At 63.6% G+C, this 23,667-nt stretch overlaps 1 long non-coding RNA gene across 1 annotated transcript; it reads right to left on the bottom strand.

Moving 5' to 3' along the window:
* Positions 1-15,875: 15,875 nt before the first annotated feature.
* LOC309658337 lies at positions 15,876-17,945 on the bottom strand. The gene is made up of 2 exons (XR_014262197.1): positions 16,276-17,945; positions 15,876-16,044 (listed from the first exon to the last, which is right to left on the bottom strand). It is a non-coding gene; the product is annotated as an uncharacterized lncRNA (long non-coding RNA).
* Positions 17,946-23,667: the final 5,722 nt, after the last annotated feature.

The raw sequence follows: 23,667 nt of genomic DNA, 5'->3' as shown, positions 1-23,667 counted from the left end.
GGCCACACAGGAGGTCACTTGAAACAGGAAGGTCCCTGGACAAACACACGCTGGTAAGAGGCCTGAACTCGCACCCTGCAGAGCGTTACTTAGATTAAAAAGGACCACTCCTGGGAGAGCCTGCATGGTGTGAATTGATTTAATCAATCTGGCCTCTCCCGGAAGACAAGAGACCAGGGTTCTGTGGGAGGAACAGGGCCTGGGGGAGAATTTAGTTGTCCTCTCAGCCCAGCCCTTCTCTCCTGTTTGCATTTTTTGGGTATTTTTTTGTATTGTGGTAAAATATATATGGCATAAAACAACATTTTCAGCCATTTAAAAGCACACAGCTCAGCGGCAGTAAGTACATTCACGTGGTCGTGCAACCATCACCACCATCATCTCTAGAACGTTCTCATCTTCCCAAACAGACCCTCTGTCCTCATTAAACACTGACTCCCGCTCCCTCTGCCCCAGCCCCCGGCCCCCACCATCCTACTCTCTGTCTCTACGGATTTGGCTGCTCGGGGGACCTCACCTATGCAAAAGCCTACAGGATTTGTCCTTTTGAGTCTGGCTTATTTCACTGAGCATAATGTCCTCAAGGTGCACCCGTGTTGTAGCAGGCGTCAGAACGTCCCTCCCGTTCAAGGCTGAACCGCATCCCACCGCATGTAGAGACCGCATTCTGTGGATGCACGCATCCATCGACAGACACCTGGGCTGTTTCCACAGGGCTGCTGTGAACACGGTGTACAGGTGTCTGTCCAAGCCCCCGCTTTCAGTTCCTTTGGGTGCAGCCCCAGGAGTGGAGCCTCTAAGTCAGGTGGTAATCCTATGTTTAATTTTTGGAGGAATCGCCAAATTGTTCTCCACAGGGGCTGCAGCATCTTCTATTCCCATCCGCAGCGCACAAGCGTTGCTATTTCTCCACATCCTCGGCAACACTTGCTATTTTCTATTTTTTTATAACAGCCATTCAAATGGGTAAAAAGTGGTATCTGGTTGTGGTTTTCATTTGTGTTTCCCTGGTGACCAGTGATGTCGAGCATCTCTCCACATGCTTACTGGCCATTCATATGTCTTCTGTGGAGAAACGTCTATTCGAGACCTTTGCCTATTTTCTAACCGGTTGGATTTGTTGTTGTTGAGTTGTGGGAGCTCTTTATATATTCTGGATACTAATCCCTTATCAGACACGTGAGTTACAAATGTTTCCTCCCAAGTGTGGGCTGTCTTTTGACAGTTGCATTTTTCAACCCTGTGTTTGTAGTTACCTTTTTACCGTCCACCCCCCACCCCCAACATACTGGTCCGGTAGCCAGCACTGTGGACACACATCCAGAACGCCAGCCTGAGCCCATGTTTGCAGGCACAGCCCTGCTCATGGGGACAGAGGCCGGGTGGGAGGAGGCGAGGGCAGGGCAGCTGGGGCCAGGCGGGTAGCACAGGGCAGCAGGGCAGCAGGAAGGCAGTCCTGGCAGCGGGGCAGCTGCAGGGGCCCCCCTCTGCGGAGCTGGCCTGTCCTCGCAGCCTCCGGTGGGTGAAGGAGGCTGTGGTAGCCGCCCGAACACGACACCCTCGTGTTTGTTTCCGGTGTGCACTGGCCACATGCAGGACGGGCAGTGTGGATGCTGGGAGCCAGGCTCACCCAGGCGTCAGGGGCCGAGGCCCTGCCCCGCTGCCTGTGACACGGGGCCCTGACTCTCTCATTTGGGTGTTAAAGCTTCTATTTAAAGAAAAGTTTGATGCGTAAAGGGAGCTGGTGCCTCAAAACCCATGACGCCTCACCCCCTCCTCCCCGGAAGAGACCTGAGCTGAACGTTGGGTAGCCAAGAAGAGAAGCGAGGGGCGCGCCTTGGGGTGGTTTAAGCCACGGTAGGGATCCCTGGGCGGGAGCCCTTCAGCCGCTGAGCCACAAGCCCGCGAGCCCTGCTTCTGCTCCGGGCAGCGCTGCCCCTGGGCGTCGGCGCTTACACATTAACGCGGCCACGCTCCCGGAAACACTGAAGCCACAGGGGATGGAGCGTGCCTGGCGGGGCTGGGCCGCCACCGCCCAGACGGCTCCCGGCAGCAGCTAACAAGCCTCGCTCCCGAAGGGAAGCTCCAACGCAGCCAGAGAAACAGGACGCGTCCCTGAAACGCACCTCGAGCGGAGACTACGGCCGACGCCCTGGATGAAGGCGTGGCCCACACGTGCAGCCGTGTGAAGGCACACACGCACTGTCAGGGCGGGAGGTGGGCTCTCCCCGGGTCCACGCCCGGCACAGGGCCCGTCACAGAGGGTGACAGGGCAGCAGCTCCCCACGGACAGAAGCGTCGGGGCCAGGGCCTCCCTTCTGGCACCTGGCAGAGGGGGGACAGCGGGCGGAGCCTGAGGTCGGCTCTGGGCCTCGTCCCCTTCATGTCACCGGGTCCCCCGGGTCCCAACTCATGAAGGAGCTTTACCCTCCAAGTTTGGGCCCTGCGCTGGAGGCGTCAGGTCCTCAGTTGTTCTCCAGCCGGAGCAGTTCCCAAGGCTCAGCGGTCAACTCTTCACCCCCTGATCAACGAACAGCCAAACATACACACACACACAGACACACAAGGACACACATACAGACACACAGACAGTACGCACACACAGACACACAAAGACACCACGAAGCACACTCCCTCCAGTTCAGAGCGAGAGGCCTGCACTCCAGTCCTCCAGGCATAACCCTGCGGGTCTGCAGGACTCCGGCCCCACCAGCATAACAGCCCCGGCTTCAGAAGGACCAGAGGGGCCAACCCAAATCCGATCCGGTGGAAACCGGCCTGTACCAGGGCAGGATGGGGGTGGGAGACGCCGGGTGGGGGCGGGGGGAGGGCCCCTGGCCAGCAACCCCCCACCCCACCTCTCCAAGAGCCCAGATGCAGGGCAGGCCCAGGAGGCGGCGGCTGAGCTCCCTGGAGCCCCTCAGCCTCAGGCCCCGGTCCACCCCCCACCCCAGGCCTGCAGACCTGCCCTGCTGACATTGTGACTGGGACGTGGGGCCCGGACCCGGCCGGACAGAGGCTCCTAAGGCCCGTGCCCAGGCCGCGGACACTGCTGGGAGCCCTGGCGGAGGGCCTGCTGCGTCCACACTGCCCTCCTCCCTGGGCAGCTGTGGGCTGACGGGCGAGGGCGGCGCCTGACCAGACCGGGTGCCTCAGCGCCTGCCGCCCAGAGGGACAGGCTTGCTGGTCCTCGTGTCCCCTTGGCCAGTGCGGCGCAGACAGCCTCCCGCAGACCCGCTCAGCCCAGGCGGAGACCCCCGCCCAGACGGCCCCCAGGAAGAGGCGCGCTGCTGTCCACTGGCTCTGAGCCACAGCGCGGGGCCTCGGCCCTCGCTTCCAGAGCCTTCCACTCAGAGTCTGTTTCAGGTGCGGCCTGCCCCAGGCCACACAGACCTGGAGGTGGCCGAGGGGAATCTGGCTCCTGGGGAGCCAAGCTGACCTCTGGGAGGTGTGGCCCTCTGGGTGGGGGCACATGGGAGAAGGAAGAGGGATCTGGAACCCCTGTCGATCCCACCGAAGGAACTGCACTGGTGTCTCTGCCCAGCACCCCTTCCCCGGGAAGGGGGCAGACGGGTTCCCCACACTCGCTCCCAGGTCCTCCCAGACCATTCGTGACACTGCTCACCCCCCGAGGCTGGGCCGCTCCTGGGGTGAGGCTGTGCGGTCACCTCACCTGCCCACCCCCCTCCAGCCCTGCGCGCTCGGCCGAGTCGGTGACCAGACCCGCTGAAGGCCCCCTCCGGGTCATGAGCGGCCAAGAGGCCGGGGAGGGCTACTGACACAGCCTCAGCCTGCGCGCCGAGGGGCTGGGTGTCTCCCGAGGGTGAGAAACCCCCCGCCCCGTCACCCATCACACACCTGCAGGTGAAGGGCAGTTCAGGACAGGTGCCTCCACTCCACTTCCGGGCTCTGGCCCAAGGTGTGCCAACAACCCACATTCGCTTTTTTAAACTTAGCCCACGTTGTCTTAATAGCAGCGTCAAATAATAGGTCCTTTGTTCTCACATAGTGGGAACGACAGAAAATCACTTGATTGGTCCTCAGCTGGCACTGTGCCCTGTAACTCCTGCAGCACTGGAGCCCAGCTGTCCTTGGCCGGGCAGCCGGGCAGTGGCCGCGGGCTCAGCACAGTTTCCACACCCGAGGGCCGGACCGGGAAACGGGTGGGGTGGCCCAGACCCTGCCTGGGTCCCCCAGCCCTGAGCGTGAGCAGGGGAGGGAGGGGCAGGGGGGAGGGAAGTCTGAGCTCCGACAGCCGCCCCAGGAGAAGAGGTGTGTGGGTGTGGGGGGAGTCCTAGGGTGGGGGGCTCCCCTTTCTCCCACCTGCAACGTCAAGGACTCGGGGTGATGCCCTCCTTACATGTCAGCGTGAAGATGAAGACAGCAAGAGCCCGGCGGAGGGCGCCCCCGGGGGGTCAGGCCAGGGCACTGGGCACCGAGGACGGGCAAAGCAGCGGGGCCAGAAAGGGCAATGAGGTGCGAGGAGGGCCTGGAGGGTCGGCCTGACCCAGGCCCTGCTGGGGGGGAGAGCAGCCCCAAGCAGGGCGGTGCCCGCCGGGAGTCCAGCCAAGAGGCAAGGCTGCGGCCCGCGGAGGTCCTGGCTCCTGTGGGAAGGAGGGTGGGGGGGCCAGTAAGCCCAGGCTGGGGTCCTGAGGGAGCCTGGAGCGGCCCCCTCAGGGTCCAGGAGACCTGGCGCCTCTCACGGCTGCCGGCCACTCTCGCCGGGACTCGCGCTCCCTTTGTCGAGGCACTTACTTCCCTCAGCACAGACCGCATGCCGCAGGCACCCCAGAAGTAACGCACGGCTCTGACTCACGCTGCCCCGCTCACAGGGCGCCTGGGTCCCCCGGAGCGGGACAGCCCAGCCCGTCTGGGGCGCGCCCTCCGTGGCGGCTGTTTGAGGGGTGCCGTGGGGAGGGTCCACTGTGGTTCCGGGGTTGAGACCACAGCTCACTCATCAGGTGCCACACGCACCCCTCCTGGAGCCCAAGAAATGGCTCCCGGGGCCAAGAGGGTGACCTGAGAACCAGCGGCAGTGACAAGTGTCCAGTCCTCCCTGACCTAGAGCTCAGAGCAGATCAGATGGAGGCATGTGCCCCACGCCCATCATCCTCCTCAGGGTTCTGGGACCGAAGGTGAGTCGCAGGTAGAAGTTCAGTGATTAAAGGCAGGGGTGGGGGCACCGGGGAAGGACACAGCGAGGGGCTGACGGGAGGGCTGTGCAGTCACACAAGCACATCGACCAGACAGGAGGAACCGGCCATTTCCTCGGTGGCCTCCAAGCCCCCTCCCCACACACACCGGAATGTGACTTGACCTGGGCCCTGAGCTCCAGGAGCAATGAGGTCAGAGGGCGCCAGGGGCTGTCACCAGCCAGTTCCCGCAGACAACGGCCCAGGACTCAAATTCCTGTCCAAGCCCCACGACAGGGAGACCGCTGATGGGGGGCGTTAACGCCAAGGTCCCCGGGGAGAGCGCGGAGGACGTACGGTACAGATCAACACCAGGTGGACCCCAGCTCGACACCACGCAGCGACCCGCGGCGACCCCAAGGCCAGCGCCTGGGCAGCCCTGCCGCCCGACCACCGGCCACCGCCTGACACCCACCCGACGCCCGACCCGGCTCCGCGCCCCGACGCGGAGGACGCCGCGCCCCGAGGGGACCGCCCGCACCTACCGTAGCGGCTCGGCTCGCGGCTGTAGCGCAGGATGGGCAGCGCGTCCATCCCCGGCGGCTCCGGGGAGGCTGCGGGGTGCGAGTCAGGCCCCCGGCAGGAGCTGGAGCTCCGGCGGCCGCCGCCCCCGGGTCTGGGCCCCGCGTCCCCCGCCCCGCCCGCCGCAGGGGTCACCACGAAGCGCTGGGACATGGTGGCCCCAGCGCCAGCCCCAGCCTCCGGGTCCGGGCGCGGCGAAGCCTGCGGGGACGCGGGCGGGGATGCGGGCGGGGACGCGGGCGGGGCCCCGGGTGGGGGGCGGGGCCGGGCGGGGCGGGGCTGGGCGGGCGCCGCGGGAGGAGGCCGGATGGACCCTGAGCCGTCAGGGACCCGGGAGTGGGCGGGGGCGGTGTGGGCCTTGGGGGCGCCGGGGGCCGGGCGGGGCAGCAGGGAGCGCGGTGGGGGCGAGGGCACCAGGGAAAGCCGTCGGGCAGCGGGCGGAGGCGGTGCCCACCTTCGCCGAGGTCCCCTGCCCGCCGTGAGACACGGAAACCTTGATCCGGGAGCCACAATGGTCCCTTCAGAAGAGCGCAGCCTCGGGGTCTCCTTACAAGACCTTGGAGACCCCACCCCAGGCGCCAGGGCTCAGCGCACCAGGGCCTGGTCTGGGGAGGGACAGGCCAGGGATATAGGAGATCTAGCTTTGGTCTGGGAAGGTTGACCACCCCAGCGCCAGGCAGTGGCCTGGGGACCACTGAGGATGCCCACTGAAGGCCAGGACCAAAGATTCCAGGGGTGAGTGAGGGTGGAGGCCTCCCACGGGGAGGGTCCCGAGGGAGGGAGCCCTGGACATTTGGTGGGCATTTCCACCCCCGACCTGTGGCCTCTTGGCCACTAGGGTCCAGCCATTCAGTCCCAGGACGTCAGGTCGATGGCCTCCCTCAGAATTCTACCTGGTAGAAGCCCCCGGGAGGGCGGAGGTGGGGCTGGGGAGCCAGGAAGGCCCCGGGCGGGAACCAGCCCCTCTGCTCGCGGACGCCTGCAGGAGGCCCCAGGGGTGCTCCAGTTTGCTTTCCCTCCACGTCTCAGGTTAGTCTGCCACCACCTCACACTTACTTGGTAGCAATTCATTCATTCATTCATTCATTCATTCAGCGAATATGTATTGGTGCCTAGCAGTGCCATAAGGAGGCAGGAATCCCTGCTTCTTTGAAGCCTGCATTCTAGAGGAGAGGCAGCAATAAGAGCTCTGATTAAGAGGCAAACAAAGAAGGGGTCTGGGGGATGAAATTTTAAATGGGGTGTCTGGGGTGGCACCAGGAGGAGGTGACATTCAAGCAATGACTTGAAGGAGGTCGGTGGTCAGCTGTGTATGGCTTCTACTCACTCACCTCATGATCCATGATGGCTGCTCCTGGTCCAGCCATCACATTTGTATTCACATGGCAGCAGAGGGGATGACCAGGCCCCAAGCTCTCCCAACTGCAGGTACACCTGGCCACCCCCATCTCACTCCTGCACAACCTTCTTGGGCTCTTCTGGGTGCTCTGGAGCCCTCCTGGCAGGAGGGGGGGCCTCCACAGATCCCAGGTTTTCCGTGATTCACGGGGATGGCGGTCCTGCCCCTCCCCCACCCCATTCATCAATATTTTCTAGGCCATTTTTGCCCATTGATTTTTTCTTTTTCCCCCAACATGAATGTTTGAATCACCGTGGAAAGTTTTCCCCCAAGTACCTTCATGTTTTGGTTGAAAAGGCATTCAGTCTAAAAATAAATTTGCTGAGAACTCTCTTCATGGTGTCTAACCTTTCTATCCAGGTTCTACACATCTTTCTCATAAATTTAAGTCATATGTATTCACATTTTTTGTTGCTACTGTAATGGATCTTGCAACTATGCTGAAATCTATTAATAAAAACAGAAACAAGACAAACATTATTGGCCGTTGTGTATTTATTTTGTAGCCTGCTATCTCCCAGAGCTCTAAATTCTATTATTCACTTGTTTTTCTAGTTTCCTCTGTGGTTTTGCTGGGAATCTTTTTACCTGTAAAGAATGATAGCTTTGTCTTTCTTCATTGCTTTTACCTCTTCTGTTTTCTTACCCCCTTTTGTCCTTGTTTTGGAATTTCTAGAAATTCCAGGGAAATAAATAACATGCTCGCTAGAGCTCCTTGTCTGGTCAGAACTGTAATGGGAAGAGCACTGGTGGTCATCACCAGTCATCAGAAGCCCCCCGATCTGGGAAAGGACCACTGAGCTCCGCTCAGCCCAGGGACACCACCCCTAAGACCGGAGGCGTCCTGGACAGGCTGGAATGTGGAGGCCTGGAACGAAGCTACCTTCTCTTCCCTCTGTCCAGGGCGCATCAGGTGAGGGGCCCTCCCGGCCTCTGCCCGAGGACAGCCTGCATCCCCAGACTTCCGTCCACGACGCCCAAAGTTGCTTGGTCCAGCCAGGCTCCCTCTCCGCCCACCCAGTCCTTCAGTGCGTGGCTGGAAATCCGGAAGACTCAGGCCACGCCGACCTCGGCTAGTGGACCTCAGGCGAACGGGCTCACTGCATCCCCCAGGTCCTCGGCACCATGTGGGCGGGTCCTGCCTGTCCTGTGGCGTGGCTGGGACCTGACCCGTGGAAGCCCACGTGGCTCCAGATCCCGGCTCTACAGCAGCGAGAGAGGGGAGATGGAAAATATCTGTTTCTTCTTTAAAATGTTCAAAACAGAGAAATGCAGCCTGGTCCACGGAAGTTCTCTTGTGCATGGTGAGTGGAGAGGTGAAGGCTGGAGGGCGGAGTGACCGGGGATGGAGCATGTACAGATGGGACCAACTGGCCATCACCCTGCCTGCCCCTCCTCCAGTGCACGACATCCTGCTGCCGTTCTCATCACCTCTGCCTTTGCACACTTTCCTTCTACCGTCTTGGTCTGAATACTCAGTTTAAGAAACCTGATCTGCGTTGTGTCTTGGCAAATAAAGAGAACACTGAAGACTAGAATTTTCCTCTGAAAATAGCTTTGGCCTCATTGCTGAGGTTTATCTTTTCTGGACATCCTCTCAATGTCACTGTTTTATACGTAAACTATAATTATAATTTTAATCTCATCAGCTAACAACAAGTTTATAGCCTCTAATTTTAAAAATTTGTTTTTTATGTCTGTGTGTATTCATTGATTTACTAACTGAGGTCTAACGTATAGGCAGTACGATTCACCATTTCCCGGCGGAGTTCCCCAGGTTCTGAGGAATGGGACCAGCAGGAAAATGGAAATGGAAAATTGCAAAGCAGACATTAGAAGTGCCCATCCTGGCCGTAAAAGCATCTTAGGGAAGCACTTGTACGCACACAGTCTAACTTCCAGAAGCCAGGCCTCCAGGCTGCAGTCATGGCAAAGCACGGGCTCTTCAGGGGGACCCAAAACACACAGCTTCAGAGTCGTTTGTGCACAGAAGATGGTGAGCGGCAGGCACGTCTGCGTGGGACTGCGTGCGTGTGTGTGGAGGGGCTCTGGGCGTCCATGAGGGTCAGTGTGCCATCAGTCGTCCGAACAGGAGCCCCCTCTGCCCCTGCTGCTGGCCTGACCACCTGGCGGTCACTCCAGGGGCTCGGACCGCACAGACCCCTCTGATGGCAGTGGCTGTCCTGGGCTGTCCCGGACCGCTGTGACCAGAGCAGAGGAGCCGACAGCTCGGGTGACGGCAGGACTGTCTCTAGCGGGTGCGGACAGCCCAGGGCCCTCTGTCAGCCTCCCAGGGAGGACTACCCCACTACACGCGTGTGCGTGCACACGCACACACGCACACACACGGGGCGCCTCGGGGCTTCATTCCGTGTCCAGGGAGCTCCTCCAGGCAGCTTAGGGAGGCCCACGGTCAGAGGCCTGAGCAGCTACTCCAGGGGTCTGGGCTCCGCTACCTCACTCAGCAGGCCGCCTGCTGGGAGACCCTGGGGGGCTCGTCACAAACCTGGAGGCTGCACCGCACCCCGACCCCCGCCATCAGCAGGTCCTGTGAGGACCTCAGGAAGGTGAGTGTCCCCAGGTAACATCTCCCCCCCACCCCAGGAGCAGGCTCCCGGGCAGAGAGTGGGGGAGTGAGCAGAGGTTGGACCCCAGGGGCGGGGCAGAGGAGGAAGAGACAGACACAGACACCAAGGAGGGAAACAGATGGAGAGACAGAGACAGAGAGAGACAGACGGGGAGGGGCAGGGCCTGCTGGCCCTCCCGCTGTCCCCTGAGCCGGGCGGGCCCTGTGTGACCGATGGCCTCCTAGCCTGTACAGCACAGGCGTGCTTGGGCCTTGGGACCCCTCTGGTCCCTCGTGGGGCTGACTTTCCTTCAGAGGTGAAGAGAGGACGGGGACGGGGAGAGAGGAGGCGAGGGGTGTACAGCGCCGTCGGGAGGGATCGCCCCTCGGTGTGTGAGGCCAGCCCCCTTAGCCCCCGGGCAGCCCGTGGGCACGGCAGGGGCCGGCTGGAGCTCGGGCTGAGCCTCCCCAGGAGACGCTGCTTGGAGGGCAGCCGGGCAGGGGGTGGCGGCTTCTGAGGTCTGGGGCTCAGACGACCTCCGCCCACGTGTATCTGGTCATCTCACCAGCGACCCCGGCTTTCGATTTTGTTTCACCTGTGACAGTGCCTGTTAAACACGAGGGGGAAGGCCCTGTGAGCTGGCGCCTGCTGGGGCCCCAGCCGCCTGGAGGCTGACAGCAGACCTGCCGCCCGGGCCCAGGAGCAGCCCCGAGCCCCCCAGGCAGCGCGAGTCTGGGGTGTGGGAAGCCTTCAGCGTGGACCTTCACCTGACCCCACAGGCAGCCGTGAGGTCAGACGGGGCCGCGGAGGCTGCTGGGGCCCTGCGGTCGCAACCCCGGGCCGGTCCCCCTGTGGCGGCGGCGAGGAGGCCTCTCGGCCGGGGCTCTGTGCGTGGATCCGGCGCCCCCGTGGGAGCTGGGCCGTCGCAGGCAGCCCCCTGCAGCTCTTTACTGCGGGGGTCTGACCCTGCGGAGGCAGGCGGCTTGACCCGACGCCCGCCCCGCCCTGGCTCAGCCCCGAGCCCCACGCGGTCCAGCCCACCTGTGTCGTCGGGAGCAAAACCCAGTCGTCAGAGGGTCTCACCTGCGAGTGACCCTTTCATTTAACAGGCCCAAGACCCCCCCTCCGTGGACACAAGCCCGATGCTCTCTCACACCCGCTGAAGGCGGAGCTTCCTGGGGCTCAGACCGGACCGACCCACCTCTGTGGGGCGCGCGGTCCGCCCGTGAGGGCGGGGAGAGGACGGGGCACCCGGTCCTTCTGCTCTGCTGGTGGGTCCCCTGAAGTGGGCGTTCTCTCTGCTCCTCGGCCGTCTTTCTATTGCGCGCCCCGCACGCTGGGGCCCAGGCCCTGGGGGGGCAGCGAGGCCGCGGGCCCTCCCACCTCCCCACCTCCGCACAGCGGCCCCTCCGTCCTGCCTTCTGAGCCCAGATCTGGGAGCCTCTCCTGCTCTCGTGAACGCTCAGGCAAGTTCACAAGGGAGTGAAGATTGCATTATGACAGCCGCGCCAATAACGAGTCAAGGTCGGCTGTCAAGTGTAATGAACTAACGGACGACGCTCCGAAATCCCGGTGGGGAGCTGCAGCCTCTGTCCTTTCCAACAAATTTGTCTGTAACCCTAAAACTGCTCTAAAAAATAAAGTCTGCAAGTTAAAAAAGTCAAGTGAGTGGGGCAGGCAGCGACCGCCAGGAGGGGCTGGGGGCACAGGCGTGACGTCCAGGCCTCACGTGCCAGGCCCCCCACCGGCCCAAGGCAGGGTCTCCCCGTCCAGGACTGAGGCCCCTGCCAGGCGGGTCACGCGCAGCCCCCATGTGAGCGGGAAGAAAGGCGCGCGCTGGGCCCTGCTCCAGCCTGAGGCTCTCGTTCTGCAGCCCTGCGAGGGCCTGAGGGGGCGCGGCCTTCCTGGGCCTGGCAGGGGGCCCAGCCCGACACTGGTAAGGGACCGCGCAGTGCGGCTCCCGATGGGGCACCCGCCTCCCTCCTCAGGCCGCAAGGGGACGCTCCCGTTTGCTCTGGACAGGACGCCAGGAGGGGCTCCTTCAGGGCCGCCTGGAACTGCGGGCCGAGGCGCCCTGGTGCTCCAGGCAGAGCCAGGCGGCCAGTCTGGGCTGGGTCCCCCCACTGTCCTGCCCACTCTGTGGCCGGAGTGACTGATTTCCATCCCGCTCTGTCACGGGCTCCCTGGGAGCTTTCGGATGACGGCCCCTCACGGCGGGGGTCTTCCTGCCCCAGTGGTGCTGTGTTGGCCAGGCTGGCTTGTTTCCCGGTGTCACCATGACGGGAATGTGCCTGGCCGGCCCACTGGCCCTGGAGGAGGAGAGCCGGGAGCAGTTCTGGACGCACCTGCAGCCTGGCGCCACGGCCAGATGAGCCAGCAGACGGCGACGCGTGAGGGAAGGTGACAGTCGTAGTTTTGGGCGGCAGCTAAGGAGCGCGTGCGCTCTCAAAGCCTTGGCTTCCTGGCTCATGAGGGAGGGGGGATAACAGTGAGGCCTCCCCCTCAGGGCTGGCTCGAGGGTGAGGTGACTCAGGTCCTGGGAATTAACTGCACGGCCGCAGCGAGCTTCCAGTGAACGGGGTCACCTTACAGGCCGCCAGGACCAGGTGAGATGTCAGGCCGCCTGGTGTGTCCTAGCGCTGTAGAGTGTTGTGTGACGCTCTGGGCTCAGAGCCGGGGTTTGCGTGTCCCAAGCTGTCGAGTGTGCTGTTGTGAGGAAGACCCGCTCCCCCAAGGCGGACGCGTCACGGTCACTCCCTCACGCCTCCCGGTTTTGGTTTCAGATGGAGACAGGCTTCCTTTAGGGCTCCAGGCTGCGAGGGCCACGCCCACCTTGTCTGCAGAAGATGAAGCACCCATTGGGCCCACTGCCGCCTGTGATTCGGTGGAAGGCTTGGCCCCCGTTAGCAGCTCTGAGACATTTCCTGGAGGGGGACGGGTTCAGGGTTGGGCGTGTTATGGGGACGGCACTGCCCTCGGGAAATGGGGGCCCGGCCAGCTGCAGGACACAAAGCCCCTACTTGGGGGGGCTTGGTGTCCCCAGCCCCGGGCAGGGGCATCTGCTGAGCAGCCCATCCAGCCTCAGCACTCCCTTCCCCTCAGCAGGGAGCGCAGAGACCCACAGCGGCCACCCCATCCCAGCCCTGGAGTTTGGGACGCTCCCCGGGGCCCTGGAGCACAGGGGCCGCTTTCTGTCCCAGCTGCCCAGCCCAGCCCTCTGTGGCTGGCCATCAGGAGCCCAAGGGAGGGGTGCAGTGAGGGGGTTAGGGGTGAGGCTGGGGTGTGGGTGTGATGGAGGGTGCTGGGCTCTGACACCAACTGGAAGTGATTCATGCTCAAGACTGAGGGGTTGACGGGGGCCTCAGGAGGGGTCAGGAAAGCCGCCCCCCCCGCCTCTGAAAGATGATTCCTGGCTGGAGGGTCCTCACTGTGCCAAGAAGGGGTGCCCCAGCCTTTCTGGGTAAGCAGAGGTGGACCCCATACATGCAGGGCCACAGCAGGTGCCCCCCAGGGTCCGTATGACAACCCACGGGGTAGTCGGTTTTCTTTCGGTTTCACCCTCCCGACTTTTAGAATGTCCTCCCTAGGCTCTGCACCATCACCGTGCCCACTGGATGGTACCCACCAGCCCACCACACCCCTCTCGGACGACGCAGCTGCCTGTGGCCCTTGGTTCTCCCCGTAGACACTTCTGTATTATTTCCTGCTTTGCTCCGGCACCCAGGATGGTGTGCAGTGCCTCTGACATTCAGAAACGAATGTGGAATGGTGAGTGGATGGATAGTGGATGAATGGAGGGATGAGCGGATGCAGGGATGATGGGTGTGGGGTGAAGGGGTGGATGGATGATGGATGGATGGATGGAGTGAGGGATGAAGGATGGAAGGACGGATGATGGACGGTGGATGGGTGGATGGACGGATGATGGACGGTGGATGGGTGGATGGACGGATGATGGACGGTGGATGGGTGGATGATGGGTGATGGATGATGGATGGTGGATGCATGGAGGGATAGATGGTAGATGGATGGTGGGTGGAGGGATGATGGATGCAAGAATTAATGCCTGGAACTCCCCCTTATAGTGCAATTGGCACTCAGTAAATGTTAATTTTCATTCTTCTTTTCTTCTGGAAAGTGTCAAAATGGCTGTTGTTTGCCCCGGACCCTCATGGTTGTTTGGCTTAAGTTCCACATCTCTGCCTTGAATCATGTGCTGAGGGAGGGTAGTGTGACCGCCCTCGAGGAGTTTAGATGAGAACAGGGAGGGAAAGAAAGGTAAGGAGCCGGGCACACAAGAGGAGGACCGTGGCCCAGGTGTGTTGGGGGAGATGCCAGGACTGGTCCAAGGGGTGCTGGGCTGGCCCTGAGGCTGCTGGCGTTGTCACTGAGCGGGGCTTGATGGGAGCCAAATCCAGGGGTGGGGAGACCACACAGGAGGGGCAGGTTGTGGCAGTGGGGGCGGCCTCCTTGCCCTCCGTCTCCACGGCCGTCCCCTCCCGTCACCCTGCCCTGCTGGGGAAGCCCGGGTTTGCCCAGGCACCCGCCCCTCTGGAAGGACTCCAGCAGGTGCCGGGGCTCTGAGCCCATCTCTATAGCCCCACCCCCTTGCTTTTGCTGGTTTAGGTGATGAGGGTCTGGCCAGTGAGCTGTGGGGTAGGGGTATGGGGGACCCCGTGCCTGGGTGTGGGGTCCGCCTGCTTGCTACTCTGCAACCAGTACAATGGGAGATGGCCCTGATCCCTACCTGGGTTCATTCAGCCGCAGGGTCCAGTCAGCCTCAACTGGGCCTGTCCTGGCTCTAGGATCGGTCTCGGGGGACCCCAGGGTCAGGGTGCTCAGAACCCCCCTGGTGGGCCTGTTTGGCCTCCCCCTCCGGAAACCCCAGTCCACCGCGGCCACGTTGCTCCCAGGTCTCCGGGTCAGCCCTCGGCTGTGGGCCCCTCCCTGCAACAAGACCTGCCCCACTTTGGATGTGCAGACACGGAAACTTGGGCCACCTGACCCACCGCCTGGCCCAGCACGGTGACTGGATCCCTTGGGCTCCTCCAGCCCCTCGGTCCCTTGGGAGGTCAGGTTTCCTGGGCTGGGCGTCTCAGCCCGCTGGAGCGAGGGGGACCCGGGGTGACCCTGGCCCTGAGCCTCCCCGGGGTGCCTCCCATAGCTTGGGGGTCACGTGGTGCTTTGGAGCCTGTGATCCTCAAGCCTCAAGGGACTTCAGACGCCGGTGGCTCCGCCTCCCACGCTGGGTGGCCTGGGCGCTGCCCGCAGATGGACGGTCTGAGCCTCAGAGTGTCCCCACGCCGCGGCCAGCCTGCTCCTGGAGAAGGTCTGAGACAGAACACAGCCGGTGCTCTCAGCCTGCTTCTCCCACCCATCCCTCCGTCCACTCATCAAGCAGCCATTCCAGCACACAGCGCCTGCGGCAGGCGCTCCAGAGCCAGGCCTCCTGGGCCTAAATCTGCACCGGCCAGAGGCAGCGGGTGCCCAGCTTCCTCCAAATTCTAGAGCGCCGGGTGGTTGTGAGGTTACAGAGCCACGCCTGTCATCCCATCAAGGGTCCCGGCAACGTGACCACTGAGGTCAGCCGGAGCCTGCAACCGCGGGGCGCAGCCGGGCAGGAGGGGGCCAGGCGGCGTGCCTGAAAGACCACCCTACGGGGGACGGGCCACTTCGGAGCCTCTCTGAGGCCTGCTGCTCATTAACTCACCGTGGGTGCATTTTCTGGTGACATCATTGGTAGATAAATGACACTTTTGTGAATGTGACTTTACGTTCGCTGATTTTTTAAACTTAAGGGAACTAGGTCACATTTGAAACAGAAATAAGAACCAAAATCATACTGTGTTCAAAATAGTTGGCCTTCTGTCATGTTCTGCCCCAATCTTTAAATTGTATCTGGTGTGTATCTGTTTGTCACCTGGAATCCATCTGGGAACAGAGAGGGCTATAAAAGCCAACGGCCATTTCAAGTGTCCCAGGCCATCCCTGTGGACGTGGCATGGCAGCTGTAGACGCTCCCACTTGGCCGTGGATGGAGCCCTCCGCTGGTCCCCTGGGACGTTTCTATGAACTCGGGGGCCCTGGTGGGTAACTCTTTGGAAGCCACCTGAGAAGAAGTGTTCTTTGAAATCTTTCTTCTTTGAAATCTTTTCTGAGCCGTGTGGGATGTTGACAAAAGCAGAGACTAAATGGTTGAAGGTAGAGTGTGTTTCAATTTTAAAGGGCCTTTGAGAAGAGCCAGCTGACCCTCCGGAAGGTTCCGGAGAGGGGAGACGCCCAAGACAGAGTCAGCTGCACGGAGCTTTAAGGGAAAGTCACAGCCTCGGGGACAGAACGGCGGGCGTCAGCGGGAGAGCAGAGCCTGTGTGGGCAGAGGAGGTGCCTGAAAGTAACCCCCAGTCTCCACGTGACTTCACCAGCCGGCGGAGCACAGGCACCCCACCCTGCGGCCTGGCCGGGGCCCTGACCAGCCGACCTGGCACAGACCAGCTGGCTGGTGTGGTTCCCTTGGTCTCGTGGGACAGGGGTCACCATCGCGAGATGGGGCTGCAGGTTTGCTGGACGGTGGTTCCTGGTTCTCAGGAGGACTCACTCTCCGACAGGCGGCCAGGCATCCCCGCCCAACGCCAGGGCTGGAGGACGGAGGTCCTCACGGCTGTGTGACGGGCGAGGCCCCCACGGGCAGGAGCACCGTCTTCACGCGTGGCCTGGGCTGGCTCCTGCTTTGTTCTGGAAAGCCTCCGAGGGGGCAGGGCCTTCGAAAGCTGGGGGAGGTGCAGGGCTGAGCTGCTGGGTGCGAGATGCCTGCCAGACCCCGGGCGAGAACTCAGCCCTGGAGCTCACTGGGGTGCTGGCCTGGGCAGTGCCGGGGCGGGGGGCATGCTCAGGAGGCCAGGGCCAGAGGGCTTGGAAGGGCTTGCTGACCAGGAGAGACTCAAGGAAGGCAGGGCCCCCCGTGCCCTGTGTTCTCAAGGCTGATAGGGCAGGTAGGCGGGGCTGAGCGGGCACCAGCATGTCCTGTCCCCCAGGGGCTCCATGGGGGTCCCCGCAGCATGGGCGGCCATCTCATCACCATGGCCAGGGCCCCTGCTCTCCTGTCCCCATACCCCTGCTGGCGTCTGGCCCCAGCCCATCACCCACTGAGGCCACCTCCCCTGCTCCCTGCACACCCAGGGCTGGTGGGGTCCCCTGGCCTCACTGTCACCCACGCTTGCTGCCGATGCACCCACCGTCCACTGCATGCTGCGGCTGTCCACCTGGCTCCCCGCGCCCCCCAGCTTGTCAGCGGCCACGGTCTGTCTGTCCCTCAGGAGCTGACGCCTGCCGTTCAACGTCAGGCGAGCAGCAGACTTCGCAGACGCTTCGGACGCTCTCGGGAGACGAGCTCAGCTTCTTCGGGGCGGGGGTGGTGCTCTGCGCTGTGACTGTCACGCCGAGGGGCCCGTGAGCACTGGGGTTGCAGGAGGGGGGGCGAGGAGGCCAGCACCGACCAGAAGCCCACGCGCGTGTGGGTGAGATGCTGTGGTCCCCCAAACGGCCCTGCCTGAGGGTCTGGGAGGCCAGGGCGGCCACTTGTGTCCCCCACCCCCGAGGGACTCTTGGTGAGCTTGGCGGCCGTCACGGACCTGGAGGCCAGCCCACGGGCACAGGAGCAGAGGTGCAAACTCGGAAGGCTGCGGCCAGATGCCAAGGACGTCACCCGGGTGGCAAAAATGCATGATAGAGGTGCATCCAGCCAGCGACCATGACTCCGAGCCCTACCCACGGCCCTCGAAGCAGCCGGGGTGGGCAGAGACTTCGAGAAGAAGGCATTGAAAGCACGAAGGGAGGAGTGCTTTGGCGCCAGGTAACCCTCACCCAGTTCCAGGGCTGCAGAGCCAGCCGAGTGAGGGGGGGCTCCTGCGGGGCTGGGAGGGAGGCCCGCTCCTTGAGGTCCACCCAGCTGGACCCCTGTCAGGACCGCGTCTGCAGAGGACGGGGGGCCCCGGAAGCCCCTCTCCGCGGCTCAGCTTCCCCCGGCCTTTCCCTGGAGACCATGCCTCTGTGTGGAGGGAACAGACCTCCCCAGGGACGTGAAAACCTGTGTGAGCCCAGAGCCCCCGTCAGCAGGGTCACCTTCCAAAGTGGCACGAGGCCGACCGTGGACTCAAGTGAAGCCCACCCAGCAGACAGTGGGCGGCTTGCCCTCCGAGCTCGCGGGGCAGGGGGTTGGCCCTGCCATGTCACTCCCAGGCGGGCAGTGGGGGAGAGCGTCCCAGCAGAGAAGGGGTGCAGGTGCCCTGACAGGGGCTGCGGCCCGGGTAGGCCGGGGGGGTGGGGCTGGAAGGGGGCGTCCCACGAGGTTGGTGAGGGGAGCGCCTGGCCCCCTGTGGTTGGTCCTGAGCTGGAGACAGTAGAATCAGGGACGCTGGGCTCGTCGTAGGTGGTGGGTGGCTTCCAGGGTGGCCGCCGCAGGCCGCGGGGCCGAGCTCTGCTTTCACGGCTGGTCTGGCCGCTGTCTGCATCTTCAGTGTCTCACATATGTATTAAAGTAGATGGCTACATGCACCCCAAGTTTCTCAGAGTGAAGGGAGTGTCCCGCTACTGTCAGCCCCGCCCCCGCCTGTGCCCAGAGCCCCTGCCCAGCTTCCCCATTCCCCCCGCCCCCCGCCCCGGGGGCCAGGGCCCCTCCTGCTCACCACCACCCCCGCCGCCTCCTGGTCCTGAGTGCTACTGCAGGGCCCACTGGCCCCTTCCAACTGCCCCCCAGCCTGGGCCCTGCCCAGACACAGAGCAGGAGGGCCTTTGCCTTGGGGTGGGGGGGCACAGAGAGGGAGGCACTGGCGGATCTGCCCTGGAGCCCCACCCAGGAGCTGGGGCCTCTCAGAATGAGGGCGGGGGCAGCAGGGCCTCCCCAGCCACCGACTGAGGCGGCTCCTGGGGTCCTCATGGGCCCCCATGGGCGCTGGCACTGATCAAAGGCCAATTCCAGGCAGAGTGAGCCCAGAGCAGAAACGGCCCGCAGGGCCTGCGTGGCAGAGGTCCCGATGTCCCGCCCCTGAGAGCAGGGAGCGCCCAGCGTGGGAAGGAGCCTGCAGGCATGTGCGGGAGGCCACGGGCCACAGACCGAGGACCGGCCCAAACGGCTGCCTGGAGGACCCCGTGTGACCGTGGACCCCGATGCCCGGCACAGCTGCGCCCCGGCCTCAGGGGCAGCCAGGACAGGAGCAGGTCTCAACCGGCCTCAAGGCCCTGCAGGAGGGGACGGCCACAAATGCCGACTCAGCTCAACTGTTAAAATCCAAAGTCAGGCCGTTGCTTCCAGGCCTGGGGACACAGGGTCTGTCCGTGCGGGGCGCGCGCGGACCTGTCAGGGGCTCAGCCTGCCTGGGAGGGGCCTCGGCCCACTGCCCCCAGGCTGGCACATGCCGACCCCGCATGGGTCTGAGCCATCCCGCCTGAGAGGTTGGGCCAGGCCGGGCGCCATATACCGGTTTTCTGGCCATTCCCGCCCCGCAGCTGCAGAGCCCACCGCCTCCTGACTCAGGCCCTCGGGGGTGTCCTTCCTCCTCCTGCCTCCCAGGGCCCTCTGCTGTGACCCTTCCCTCTGCTGGGCAACTGCCCCGCCCCTGGAGCGCCCCCAGTTCCTTCCCGGCAGTGGGTCTGAGAGACAGACAGACAGACAGAAGCTGGATGTCATTTCAGGATGATCTCCAGTGCTACTTGCTAAAGAATGAACATGTTTTCAACTTGAATGAGACTTTGGAACTTCTGCCTAAGCCTTTTCTCTTTCCCCAGAGGAGCGGCACTGAGAAGTTGTGTGAAAGTCCCAGGGTGGCCAAGGAACATGCAGCAAAGTGACCCTCGAAGGGCTGGTCCTCCTGCCCACTGTCTCAGCCTCCACGCGGCTGTTCTCGAGGCTGTGAGCTCGGGGCAGACGGAGCCTGGTAAGTGCCCGTTTCCAGACAGCTTCACTCCCACGGGTCCCACGAAGCGGGGGGCTAGGGATGGACGGTCGCGTGGATTATGCCTTGACCTTCCATCTCTAGGGCTTTCAGCAGCTGATTTGCAAACCTTAATCTCAGGGGAGTCTCGGGGGCCCTGCTAGTGTGCGTGTGTGTGTTTGTGTGTGCACGTGTGTGCCTGTGTCCCTCTGCATGCGCATGCAGTGTGTGTCTCTCCGTTTCTCTGAGTGTTTGTGCCCCCTGCTGGCCGATCCAGACATTACTCTCAGCGGCGCGTCCTGAGTGTGTGACCTGGTCCAGCCAGGACGGACTTGTCTGGGAGTGACCCTCACCCACCCCCTGCCCTGTCCCCCACCCAGGGCCTTAAGCTAGCCTCCCATGTACCTGAGAGAGGTGACTGGCACTGAGGGAGGCTGGGCTCTCGCCCACGCTCTGCCCACCCCCGCCCCCAGCTGCCCACTTCATCCCAGCACCGCATCCAGATTTGGAAGGCAATCGCTGGGTCCCTCCTGGGTGGGGAAGGTCATCACAGTGAAGACACAGGGCAGCCTGAATAGGCTGTATTCATCAGGGGTGGTGCTTGGAATTAACCGAAACCCTGGTGTTTCCTGGGCTGTTAAAGGGCAGGGGGTCTTGGCGCCCGACAGGCTGCGCAGAGAAGTGTAGTTTTGTCTGCTTCATCGACGTTCACGCTGACAGTGAACTGTGGGAATGTCACTCCGAAAGGAACTGGGGACCAGCTGCCTTAGCACCCGATGGAGGGAGCTCGCGGTCCAGCGCAGGTGGCCTGGGACCGTCTCCCTTCCTCTGAGAACTGCCCCCTCTTTCGGGGGACCCTCTTCCCCTCCAGCCACAGATCCAAAGGAGCCCCCAGCCAGGGTGGCCGACCGAGGAGGGCGCTGGTGACCCTGAGGGGAGCGGAAGCCAGCCCGCCCCATCCCCTGCGGCGGGGGAGGGCGGGGGGCTTCCATGTGGCAGAGGACCTGCCATTCTCGGGCCTGCTCACGTGGGCCACAGGTCCTCCCTCTGGGTACAGCTGGCTGCACTGGGGGAGCCCCCCACGGGCAGGGTCTGCTCTGCTGTGTCCCTCCGCCCTGTCCCCCAGGGACCCCACTCCACTTGGCCCCGCCAGGGAGGAGGCAGCCGCCCCGCTCTGTCCCCAGGCTCAGTGACCGCCTCTCACTGTGGATGCGGCCCAGCCCCGGTGGCAGTTCTCTGGGAGCGAGGCCCCCAGCCCCCAGGAAAGTGCTCAGAAGAGGGAAATGCGCAGACACCCCCCGCCAGGCCACCCTGCCTGCTCATCGCTTGGGCCTCTGTAAACTCTCTTTCCCCAAATTTAGCCCCCCAAGCTGAAGCTTTCACCACCACCATTCCCCGCCTCCCCCTACCGTGATTCGGGGTCAGAAACACTGTGAGGAGAATCCTCTGAATAAACGTTCAGGCAGACGGGAGGGCGAGTGAGAAAGCCTCCGGGTCAGGGGAGGCTGGTGGACGCACCTGTCCCGCAAGGACGCGTTACCGCCGTCTTCCAGACCGCAGAGGGGGCCTGCTGGGTACTCGGTGCTGGACGGCGCCCTGCAGCCAGCGGGGCCTCGGTGAGGGGAGGCCAAGCCTCCAACGCGCCGGGCCTCCTCGCTGCCTCCGCTTCGCAGACCTGAACTCCTCCGGGAAGGAGAGGGGCTGGGAAGAGGCTGTCTACCCACGGAGAGCGGCGTGTCGTCCACCTTCCTGCTGGGCTCTGGGTCCCCCTGGGGAGCACGCACGGGCGCAAACATCCTCTGGCCCCTGTGCATCTGGGTGGGTCCGTCAGCAAAGCACCTCCCAGGCCATCTGGCTGCCAATTTCCTGGTCACCTTCCTTCCAGGTCGGCCGTCAGCCAAACCAGCAGCGGTTGCCCAGGGACTGGTGTAAACGGTCCCTCTGGCCACTGCTCCTTCCATGCAAGTGAACGGCCAGCAAGTGGGAAGGCTGTGCTCTGCGTCCTGAAGGCTCTCCCCTCCCTGCAGGACCCCCCCGTGGTCAGCACCCCAGCGGGGTGGGCTGGCCGTGCAGAGAGCAGGCAGCCCTGCAGCCCCTCGGTAAGCAGGATGACCTGCAGCTACAGACGAGGCACCTGCTGGGTCCAAGGTGCGGGGCAGGCACCGAGGGGGGTGCTGCTTCCTAACCTTAGGCAAGAGGTACCAGGAGCAGCCGCATTGCTGCGTTTCTGCAGTTCTGTCAGAGCCGTCTCACCACGTCCAAAACACCGAGAAGGCCGCCAGGCGTCATCTCCAGGGGGATTGTCTCCACCCTCCGGCGAGGGGTCTCAGCGCAGGGCCCGGCCGGCCGCGGGCAAACCGTCAGCCATGTCGGAGCTGGACCCTCGCACCTGCCGCGCTCGCATCCTGGGAAAGCACGGCTCAGGGCTCAGCGTCTCCGACGGGTCAGCGTGTCCTGGGATCTGACTCCAGACAGAGTCCGGAGTTTGAGGGGGCGAGGGGAGGTCTGGAGGAGCCTCGGCACCCCTGGCAGGACCACCGTGGCAGGTGGGGGCCCGAGGGCCCTCCATCAGGGAGGAGACCCCCACAGAGTAGAGGCGTCCGCTGACCCATGTTTCCGGGCCCTCTGGGTTCTTGGACAGCAAGAGAGGGGCAGCAAGACCCTGCACACCTTCCCCTGCACGCTGAGGGCTGGGGCGGGGGGGACCGTCCCTGCAAAGGGGACCAGCTTGTCCTGTCAGCACTTCAGACAGGAGCGCTGGGCGGGGGTCAGGCGGATCCCGGGACGGCCCTCCTGGACGGCCCAGTCTGGCCCTTTGGGCCGGCAGAGGCCCAGCGCTCTGAGCAGGGCGCGGCCGGCGAGATGGGGTCTGAGCCACGGTGACCGAGGGTCCATGGTGGGCCCGGGCCTCGCCCTGGGTCAAGGTGAAGCAAAGGGACGGGGCGTGGCTGTCGCCCAGGCAGAGTCCCAGGGCCTGGGGGTGGGGGCAGGCCACACCTGCCACTGAGTCACGGAGGAGAGGGCGGGGAGGGGCAGGGGGGAGGGGTCTGGCTTCCCCACCTGAAGCGTGAGGCTGGCGTCCCGACCCCAGAGTGAGCTGGGCCCCTCCTGGCTCAGGTGAGCGCTCAGGTGGGGAAGGGCTTTCCTGGGAGGCTGTCCCTCTCCCGGCCCCGTGGACTTCAGGGCGGAGGGTCGACCCTGCTCCCCAGCCACCGCTGACCCTGCCTTTCCCAAACCCCAGCCCGTGCGGTCCCTCCTCCCTCCTCCGACCTCTGACCTCCGACCTGTCCCTCCTCTGAAGACTCTGGTCAGGCTCCCTCGCTCCTTGACACTTTTGCCAGCCGCTCACGTGTTCAGAGCTGACTCAGGCACTGCCCGCCCCGTGACCTTGCCCTCCGAACCCGGCTGCCAGCCAAGACCACACCCGGACCTGTGTCACAGCCGACCCCAGCCCGGCCCGGCCAACACTGCAGCCCTGGGAGCGCAGGGCCGCTCCTGAGACCCCGGGCTCTCCGGCCGCAGTGCCCGCCAGTCGGCCGTGCTCACCACGGCCCTCAACCTCGCCCAGCCCTCACGGGTCCTCCTGCTCTAGAGCCTTCTCCCCGGCACCCCTCCAAATGTCCCGAGTCTGCTCTGGGGGGGCCCATGCCGGGGGGCCCTCTGACGCTCACGAGGGTCCCCAGAGCTGGGTTTGCTTCCCTTCCCCCACCTCAGGCTTTCAGTGGTGTCCGCAACCCTGGCGTCCAGCCTGACCGCCTGCCCTGAGCCCACCTCCGAGTGCCGCTCCCCCGCCAGCCCTGCCCCCGGTGAGCTGACTAAGCCTGGGCTTATCTCCACGCCTCCTTCCCTTCCCGGGCAGCTCTCCTGAAGGCACTGACTTTCCTGTACACGAATTCTTGCAAACTGCGCCGCGCGCGCCGTGTGAGCTGGGAACGTGATCTGCTCAGAGCCTCCTTCTCCGTCTGACTCTTTTCAGTTACCTCGTCAGAGCCGCTCTTGGCTTCCAACCATGGGCATCCCTGAGGTCGGCCCGTCCGCACCCAGGAGCCCCCAGGTCTGTC

Source organism: Balaenoptera physalus (genome assembly GCF_965194825.1).
Source record: "Balaenoptera physalus genome assembly, chromosome: 3".
Lineage (NCBI taxonomy): Eukaryota > Metazoa > Chordata > Mammalia > Artiodactyla > Balaenopteridae > Balaenoptera > Balaenoptera physalus.
Note: the sequence above shows the minus strand (reverse complement) of the source record. Positions and strands in the feature narration are given on the sequence as shown.